Source organism: Bison bison, unplaced genomic scaffold (assembly GCF_000754665.1).
Source record: "Bison bison bison isolate TAMUID 2011002044 unplaced genomic scaffold, Bison_UMD1.0 scf7180017864063, whole genome shotgun sequence".
NCBI classification, from domain to species: domain Eukaryota; kingdom Metazoa; phylum Chordata; class Mammalia; order Artiodactyla; family Bovidae; genus Bison; species Bison bison.
The window spans coordinates 16,085,686-16,094,884 of NW_011494635.1; the positions used below are offsets into that span (position 1 = coordinate 16,085,686).

Sequence of the window (9,199 nt, forward strand, 5' to 3'; positions counted from 1 at the left end):
CACTTGCCAAATTTTGTTTTTTCTTTTTTTGACTTTAAAAGCCTCTTATGTTTACTCTTTAAATGCTTTTACTTTCCATTGGAATGAGAGGAACTTTTGTACGCTGACAGAATCCCAAGATTTTTTGTTTTTCTGTATAGTTGTAAAAGGCAACATACTTGGTCTCCTATATTGATTTGTTGAAATTTCAGAATAAAACCTGTTGGGTATCCTTTTGCAATTTCCTAATAGCTCGACTTGTATTATTCTTGTTGAGATTTCCTTCAAATACACTTTTCTCACTTCACCATTTTGTTTCTGTGATCCAGGCAAGCACAGGAAATTACATGGTTGTTTTTTTTTTCCTCTTTTGGACAAATCCAAAAAGCCACTGTTAGACCTGATTTTAGTGAATCTTTCACTTTTCAAGTATTTCAATTTTGGAAAAAATAATCTCTTAAAATGTAGCCAGTACAGTTACTTAGGGCTTCCCTGGTGACTCAAAGGTAAAGAATCTATCTGCAGTGCAGAAGACCAATTCAATCCCTGGTCAGGAAGATCCCCTGGAGAAGGAAATGGCAACCAGTAATTCTTGCCTGGAAAATCGCGTGGACAGAGGAGCCTGTCAGTCTACAGTCTATGGGGTTGCAACAGTCTATGGGGTCGTGTCAGATGCGACTTAGTGACTAAAAAACAAGAGTTATTTGTTGATGCCTACTTGCGTCTGAGGACTAGCGGCTGTGGCCCTGCTCTGGGACCTTCCTTGTCTCAGTTGACCATCCCCTCCCACCCTGTGGAGGGAGGTTCCTGTTCCTGCTTACCAGCCACCTTCGGAATTCGGTTCAGATCTGTGGGCCTGTTTCGCCTTTCTCCTTTGTCACCTGCCCTTGTGGTGTGATGGACGAGCTAGTGAGGAAATGCAGAATCTAGGCACAGTGTGGTGGAGGCAGCACGCCACGTGCTTGTGTCCGCTTTACACTTAAACTGCTTTTCTGTCAAAACTGCTTTTCTGTGATAGGAGTTGATTTTTCTGGCTTTTTTATTTGGTGTGTTCTTTTAGAGACTTGAGATGAAACTAGCCAGCAAGGAAATACGGTTCTTATGTCTCATACTTATTAAAATATTTCTTCTTAAGTTAGCTATTTACTTTTCACTAAATTTACGGGGAAAGTAGTCTTAGTATCAGGAGCCATCCTGAAAGGTAGGAGTAAGCAGCGTTGTTCTGAAGTCTTAGCCTTGCAGCCCATGGCCCCTGGGGTTAGAGGGCACATGTTAGCTATTCAAAGACACCCAGTGGTGACCAAGGCCAGGGAGGAGGAGCTAAGGGGGTCCCACCGTGACTTTGGCCCTTGGTTTCCTCTCTTCTCCCGGACGTCTCCCCTCCAGCCCAGACCTGGGTCTGAGTTTGGGTCCAGATTCACTGGGGACCTTGCCCCAGGGCCAGGCAGTGGCCCTACCATTGACCCCGACTTCCTGACCCTTTCTTGGCCTGCCTGCAGGGTGGGTGCTAGCCTGTTCATCCTTGAGTTCTGAACAAGAGTAACAATAAAGCGACTTGGCTGCTGCCTCATCTGGTTTTAAATTGTCCTTGGAGAGGGTCTTGACAAACTTTACCTTGTCTCTCAGGGTTGCACTTGACCACCAGGAGATGGGGTGCTTTGCTCAGGACCCTGCTTTCCAGTGGGCTTTAACTCGGGGGTGAAAGAAGGCCGAACACCAGGAAGCGGTCTTCTAAAAAGGAATCCTGACTCTTCCAGTTGTGCTTTTCCGCCTTCATAAATTTCCTCAGAATTGTTCGTGGGTGTTTGTGGCAGGACCTGGTGTCCACACATATGGAGGATGCATCAGTCGTACTTTTCCCATATTTTTCCTCAAAGACTGAAACCCCTTGAGGCCTGGGAGCTTTGCGTAGCTTCCTAATCTCTGAACCACTGTTGTTGTCAGTTCCCTGAACTTCAGGATTTTTATTTGTGTATTTGGGGTATTTGAGTCAATTGGAGACTCCTTTTAAACCTGTTTGTTCCTCTGGGTTTAGCTGTTAAAGTAAGTTTGTTGGAGAAGGTATTCCCTAGCTGAAAGTGCAGTGAAAGTGAAAGTGTTAGTTGTTCAGCCCTGTGCTGCCCCGTGGACTGCAGCCCGCCAGGCTCCTCTGTCCATGGGATTCTCCAGACAAGAATACTGAAGTGGGTTGCCATTCCCTTCTCCAGGGGATCTTCCCGACCTAGGGATCAAACCCAGACCTCCTGCATGTCAGGTAGATTTCTCACCATCTGAGTCACCAGGGAAGCCCCTTCTTAGCTAGTAGATGTCAACGAAAAGTACCCAAACTGCAGTTCTAGAAATGCCTTTTGCACCAGGGAAGAGCAGCTCCTGTGAGGAGTGACAGTAGATGAACTGAATTACCTGAAAAGGTTGTAGAAGGACAAGGGCCTGAGTCCTCCCGCAGATGGCAGATGCCTCTGAACCTTGTAGCCCATGGTCACGACCAGCTCCCACTGGGAGGTTAGAAAGGGAGGCCAGTTGCAGGGGTAGGTGGGGAGGTGCAGTTTCCTTTCCTTTGCTGCCCGAGTGCCCACTTGAGCTGCCATCCCCAACCCAAGTACTGTAGTGGCACAGGTGGGGCTTCCTGTTGGGGTCTTCTTTCTGTCCCCTGAGCTTTCTGCCCAGAGCTTCCTCCTGTTCCATCGGCAGCCCCATCTTCCATGTCATTCACAGGACCCAGTGCCCTCCTGAAGCCGCACACAAGTTAAAAAGAGACACAGATGTAAAGAACAGACTTTTGGACTCTGGGAGAAGGCGAGGGTGGGATGATTTAAGAGATTAGCATTGAAACATGTATATAATCATATGTGAAATAGATCGCCAGTCCAGATTCGATGCATGAGACAGGGTGCTCAGGGCTGGTGCACTGGGATGACCCTGAGGGATGGGACGGAGAGGGAGGTGGGAGGGGGGTTCAGGATGGGGAACACATGTACACCCATGGCTGATTCATGTCAGTGTATGGCAAAAACCACTACAATATTGTAATCAGCCTCCAATTAAAATGATTAATTTTTTTTAAAAAGTGAAAAGACAACACAGATTGGAAAAAAAAAAAAATCTCACCTAGAAAGACGTTGCTGCTGGGTTTGCTTCATGTAAAGATTTTCAGCCAGAGAGGTTGGGTGGGGTTTCCCCATTCCAGCTCCCATTTAGGGAGCCTTTTGCAGGGAGCTTCGCCTGCACCCCAGCATATGAGTCCCATTCAACAGACAGCTTGCCCAAGATCATACTCCTGGTTCAAGCCAGTTTCCACTTAATCTGTCATGTTTCTGAACTTCTCACTACACTTATCTGGGACAAACCTGAAGACGGTCAGATGTTGGAGTATGAAGTTAGTCTGCAAGATTCCATGGAAGTGGTTGGTCCTAATGGAATCACACCAACAGAAACAAATTGTGTTGGAATTCTTTGAAGAAAAGGGGCATTTTCTGAGAGCCTGGCAGGCTGTGTGGTCTTTTCAGATGTTTATTTAGAAGCACACCTGCTCCCAGGCCCCTAGTGCTCCCCTACAGAAGCACCTGGCAGCCCTCTGTAGGGTCTTGGGCACGCACAGCTTTACTACACACAGGGCACTTTTTGCTGAGAGGTTCCTGCTTTTAAGGAATGTGGAATAAGGGACCTGTAGAGGCAATGATGGAGACAAAAGGCCTTCAGCCAAGGAGTTACTGTGCTGGGTCCAGCGTCCCAAGGTAGCAGGTGTTTCCCCTCTGAGGTCTGCTTGTTGAGTATTTGGGGAGGGGCAGGTGCGGGGGGGCTTCCTTTGTGGCTAAGACGGTAAAGAATCCGCCTGCAATGTTGGAGACCTGGGTTTGATCCCTGGGTTGGGAAGAGCCCCTGGAGGAGAGCATGGCAACTGACTCCAGTATTCTTGACTAGAGAATCCCCATGAACAGAAGAGCCTAGCGGGCTGCAGTCCATGCGGTTGCAAAGAGTCCAACGCGACTAAGCACGCACAGGTACTGGGGTGTTAATTGATACTAGTCAGCACTGAGTGAAGAAAATCCAGGTGGAGGGTTATCATTTGTCAGATCCCTTTCCTTGCAGCCCCCGTAGGCAGGTGTGCCCGGTTGTGTGCGCTGAGACTGGAACTGCCCCGGCGCTGAGCTGGTTGGCTCGGTAGGGAGCGGGCTCGAGTCCGGAGAAGCTGGGAACGCAGTCCGGCGGGAAAGGAGCGCGGCGCCTTACTTCTGCGTCCGGGTGCCTGCCTTTTCTGCCACAAACTGGGCCCAGGGTGGCCGACGGGAGCCGCGCCGCCTACACTGCCAGCCTTGGCCCTTGGACTCGGCCACTGTGCGGCGCAGGGCAGGGACTGGGCCTGGGCCGGGCTCCTCCTTCCGCCCGCCGCGCCGGGGCGCTGCTCGGGTTGCGGCCGGCCCGTCTACCCCCGGCGTCTCGGTGGCCAGCGTCTCCCCTCCACTGAGAGCGCGGGCGGCCCCTCTACCTCACGCGTCTCGGTGGCCGGCGCCAACCCCGCCCGCCCACTCTGCGGCGCTCGGAGGAAATGGCTGCGAAACCCTGGAGGCTTGCGGCCCACGGTGAGTGGCGGCCGGGGCGCTGGGCGTAGGGGCGGCCGCCCGCGGGACCACGTGGGACGGGCGGGGATGGCCGGCCCGGAGGCCAGCCAGCCTGGCGCTGCCGGGCCCGCGCCCGGCCGCGCTCCGCCGAGCGGAGAAGATGGCGGCGGCCGCGGGGAGGGGGAAGGGAGGGCCGCGCGGACAGTGGGCTGCAGGGGGGCGGAGGGCGCCGGCCTGCTGGACAGGGTCCACTCCGAGGGGCCGGGCCCGGTCCGCTCGCTGCGGGAGTGTTCGAGACGCCGGATCGTGGTCGAAACGGATTGAAGTGCGCCAGCAGGACGCCGCCCGGTGACCCGCAGCGGGGTGACCCTAGAGCGGGGCGATGCTTTTTTCCTAGAAGTTCCTGGTCTAGCTGCTGGTACATGGAAATGATTCTGCCTTAATTGTGTAACATAGGGTTGAATTCCCCCCTCCCCACCACCCTTTTTTTTTTTAACCAGAGTAGTTTCTCTAGACATCTTAAAGGAGGTGAAGTTTCCCTGTCGGTCTTTTTTTTTTTTTTTCACCCTAAAGTGTGGTTTTTGTCGCTTTTGTTTCGCTTGTTTCTAGTCGACTACTCTTATAAAGGATGACATTAGGATAGTTATGTGGTATTTGATGCTGTGGGAAGTAGAGAACAACGAAAAAGACTTTCAGAAAATTGGTTTCATTTTTTGAAAGAGTATGTGCCTAGCCGTAAAATGCAGATTTTTAGCTTTTATTGCGTCACTTGTCGATTTGATGTAAGATTCAAATTTATGTTGTATTTTATGCTCTGGTCGACCTCACAGTAGAAAGGGGTAACTTTCAGCTTCCCGGGAGATGTGCCCTGCCATCCCTTTTCTGGCTTAGGCCTCTGGGTCCTGATCCCACGCCCTCGTTTGCTTTCTCTCTGTTATTTCTTGGGAAACCCTGGAGGTCAGGGCAGGTTTTCTGCTCTGAATCCAGCACTCCAATTAATGAGCTTAGAGATGGGACCTTACAACAACAGCATGTGAGTGAAATTGAAGATACTGTTTAATTCGTGTGTTGGCCTTAGGTAACATCCGTGTAATTTGTATACTTGATAGAATGAGATTTGAGCCTCATGATCTTGGGGATTTTGCAGGAAGGAAAGGCAGATGTTAAGATCTTTTCAGTGTGTTTATGTGTTCACATATCTCATTGTAGTGTTGGTTGGTATGGGGGAGGCTGAGCCTCCATTTGGCAACAGTTCACAGTGGGCAGTCCACCCAGGCTGACCCTGTTCTGAGCACTGTATGTATGCTCATTCGTTTCAGTGACTATGATGCTCTGTACCTGTTCTAACCTCCCAGAAGCTGAAGCACCTGTAAAGAGCTTGCCCAGGATGGAATACCTGGGTTCTAACTGGGCCTTTGGGCCAATCCCAGACAAATGTTCTTTGATTTCCTCAGAGCTATGTAGTTCTGGTTTCAACGTGCTTCCAAGGAAGGTGCTTTAACTGGAGACTTTAAGGAAATACGATCTGTGACCTTTAGGAAGACTTCTCATTGTATTCAACAAATATTTATTGCATCCTGTGTGCCAAGCACCCTGGCTGTAGCAGAGACCAGAAGGGTGGCCTTCTCAGGCCTGGAGACTTGTAACAGGGACCTATGAGGATTGCCAGCCACATAACCTGGAGCCTGGGGCCCTTTTTGGCACTTGGGGTTGGTGCATAGACATAACCATCTGTATGACTGGCCCACTTTAACATGGCATAGATGTGTCAAGGGTTAGATATGGAGACCCAGCCCCAACCCTGTTGTGAAACTCCTTGCCTAACGCACTTGCTAAGCATTGTTTCCTAGTTGGTTGTGTTCTTGCAGGCTTATTTTAGCAATGAGTTTAGGAATAAGGTATATCTTTAACTTAGTTCTGATTTTCCACCAAGAACTGTCCTTTATTAGTATTTGATTATTCAGGCTGTTTCAAGTGAAGTGAATTATGTGCTGATAAGAAAGGGCACAAATTAAAAGTTGTGCAGTTGGCTGTTCCCCTTACCATCTGCTAGTTCCCGCAGTGACCTTTGCTTTCTGGCCAGCCATGCCCCTCACAGCACACACGCCTGTGTGAACATCACAATGGCTTGTTGAGGAAGTGTGTTATGGGGCTTGGACATGGTGCCCAGTGCTTCAGGTGGGCCTTCATGAGGGTGGGATTTGTCTTCAGGTTGAGGAGAGGATGGATTAGAGTGGGGACTTGGGATCTCATCTTCTTTATGACTGGAGTTGTGGGACCTGCTGTTGACACTGTAAGTCTTTCTATGAACACAGAGGCCTCAGAGGCTCTGGGCCCCTTCCCAGGCAACCCACAGGCTGGGTCTCTTTCGTATGTGTTTTCAGATGTTCCAGGTCCTGGTTGTTTTATATTCCTGTTAACAGGACATGTTTTCCCTTTTGTACACAGTTGTCCCAAGATCCCTGGTGACTTCCACTTGGCTCCTGAGAGCCAGGGTTGAGTTTTTCACAGGCTGACTCACTTTGTCCTTGGGTCCCTGAAGTTGGCACTGTGTCCAAGAGCAGACTGATTTCTCATACACCTGGTGGCCTTGAGAATCCTTTAAGAAAACTTTCCTTAAACAGTCCTTTGTGCACTTCTTATTTAAACGGTGGCATCTTTAACAGTGGGTACCTAACATGACGCTATTTATGGCCAGCATCAAATAATGTGTGTTAATTCCACTGCAGAATCTCCACGATTAACAGTTAATGGACACATACTAATTGGGAGTGGATAGGCCAGACAGTCCTCACTTGATGTGAAGTGTTCACACTTCCTGGAGTCTCTTGCTCAGGCCTCTTTTTTTTCCCCTAAACTTCTGATTTATCCTCCTACCCAAGCATGCACTTCCCCTCTGGTAACCATAACTTTGTTTTCTATGTCTGTTTTGCTGTTTTGTAAATAGTTTTTCTCTGACTTACTATGATAATCTCTGGGCCCATCCGTGTTGCTGTAAATGGCATTATTTCATTCTTTTTTATGGCTGATAATATTCTGTTACATACATATACCACATCTGCATTATCCAGTCATCTGTTGGTGGATATTTAGGTTGTCTCTGTGTCTCAGCTCTTGTGAATAGTGCTGCGGTGAACTTTGGAGTGCGTGTATCTTTTTGAGTTAGAGTTTTCTCCAGCTGTATGTCCAGAAGTGGATTACTGTTTTGTATGGCTATAGTCCGTGGGGTCGCCAAGACTTGGATGTGACTGAGCAACTAAGCACACAGCACAGCATGGCGACTCTTAGTCTTTTCCTCTTTCTGAGTCGTGTAATTGACCCTTCAGCAACACAGATTTGACCTGTCCAGGTCCACTCGCATAGAGCCTGTTTTTAAGCAGTAAGTACTACAGTACTGCACAGTCTGCATACACAGAGGCCGAATATGAGTTATATGTGGGTTTTCAGCTGTGGGCAGGTTGGGAGCCCAATTTGTAAAGCAGCTGTTTCTCTCACGGGTATCAGGTGCTATGGTTTTGTTTTTCATATGCTGATGAAGATGTGTAAGTGATATTTAATATACTTTACAACAGGAAGGTAAATGGGGCCTCCCCCAGTATAAAGACAGCTGTACTGTGTTTGGGTTGCAAAGATAAATTTATACATAGAAAACAAGACAATATACAGAATATAAAGAAAGCAGAAACCCCAGAAAGTAGCAGCCTCTGGAAGCCCAGTTACAGCTGTGGACATGTTTGTGAGCTTGGTTTGGGGGATGGGGGGTAGGCAGGATGTGCTGTGAACTGGATGTAACCTCCTGTTCCACTCGGGCGTGGGGCTCGTTCCATGGCAGGGGCTCTAGAGTTCATCCTGCTCTCATTACAATCTTACTAGAGAACACCATCACTTGGATGTTTCTGGATTTCTTTCAAACCGGTCTCCTGGTGATGGTCATAGATTTGTGTCCATGCTGGGAGCACCCCATAAACACACCTGCTCTCGCCTAGTTCTCTCTACCAGGTCACAGTGAAGCAGCCACCCCCGCGGGGAATAGAGATGCTGCCTGCTCTGTGTGGAGCACTGGGGGGCCCTTGATAAATGTTCACAGACTGTTCACGAGGGCCTTTTTTCCCCAGCCACTCACAAGCAGACATTGTCGTTTTCATAAACTTGCCATTTATCCTACACTGACTGGTACTTGATGCTGTGTCGTTTCAGGTATCTTGTTAGGAAACGGAGGTCATGGTCATCTCCATATACCTGGGTAGAGTGCCTAGCTGTTAGGTTTGCAGCTGGGGTTGAAGTCTGGGACACCCTCGGACTTAGGCATTAACGTGGGAGGGTCATGCTGTGGTCATTGAGGGTGGACACTGCTGGCTCCCTTGGTCAGAACCGGGGATGCTCAGTTGCACCAGGGGGAGTGGTCCCTCTTGAGATGCCCCATTTAGACAGGCTAGTACAGCGCTACCCTTGGCTCTTTAGGTTGTAATTTAAAAAGACTTGACCCTTTCACAAGGTGTTCCAGTAGTAAGGTGCTCTCCTCAGCACATCTCCCGCCCAGGCAGCAGTGGCAGCTGTGGGGAGTTGCATCAAGTTCAGCTCTGTGTGGATCTGTAAAAATCAGTAGGACAGTCCTGTTGTTTATTTTATAACCGTTTTATTTAAGCTTGGGCCTTCCCCAC

General features: G+C 49.2%; 1 protein-coding gene across 2 annotated transcripts in view; it reads left to right on the forward strand.

Moving 5' to 3' along the window:
- The window catches only part of DIDO1 (death inducer-obliterator 1), a 50,651-nt gene that overhangs the window by 4,102 nt on the left and 37,350 nt on the right, over positions 1 to 9,199 (forward strand). The window contains exon 1 of one of the 2 annotated variants that reach the window (XM_010836588.1): positions 3,928 to 4,559. The exons of the other annotated variant lie outside the window; for it this stretch is intronic. The gene's annotated coding sequence lies outside the window, so the exon portion shown is untranslated. Of the gene's footprint in view, positions 1 to 3,927; positions 4,560 to 9,199 lie in introns of those variants that run through there. 2 annotated transcript variants of the gene reach the window in all.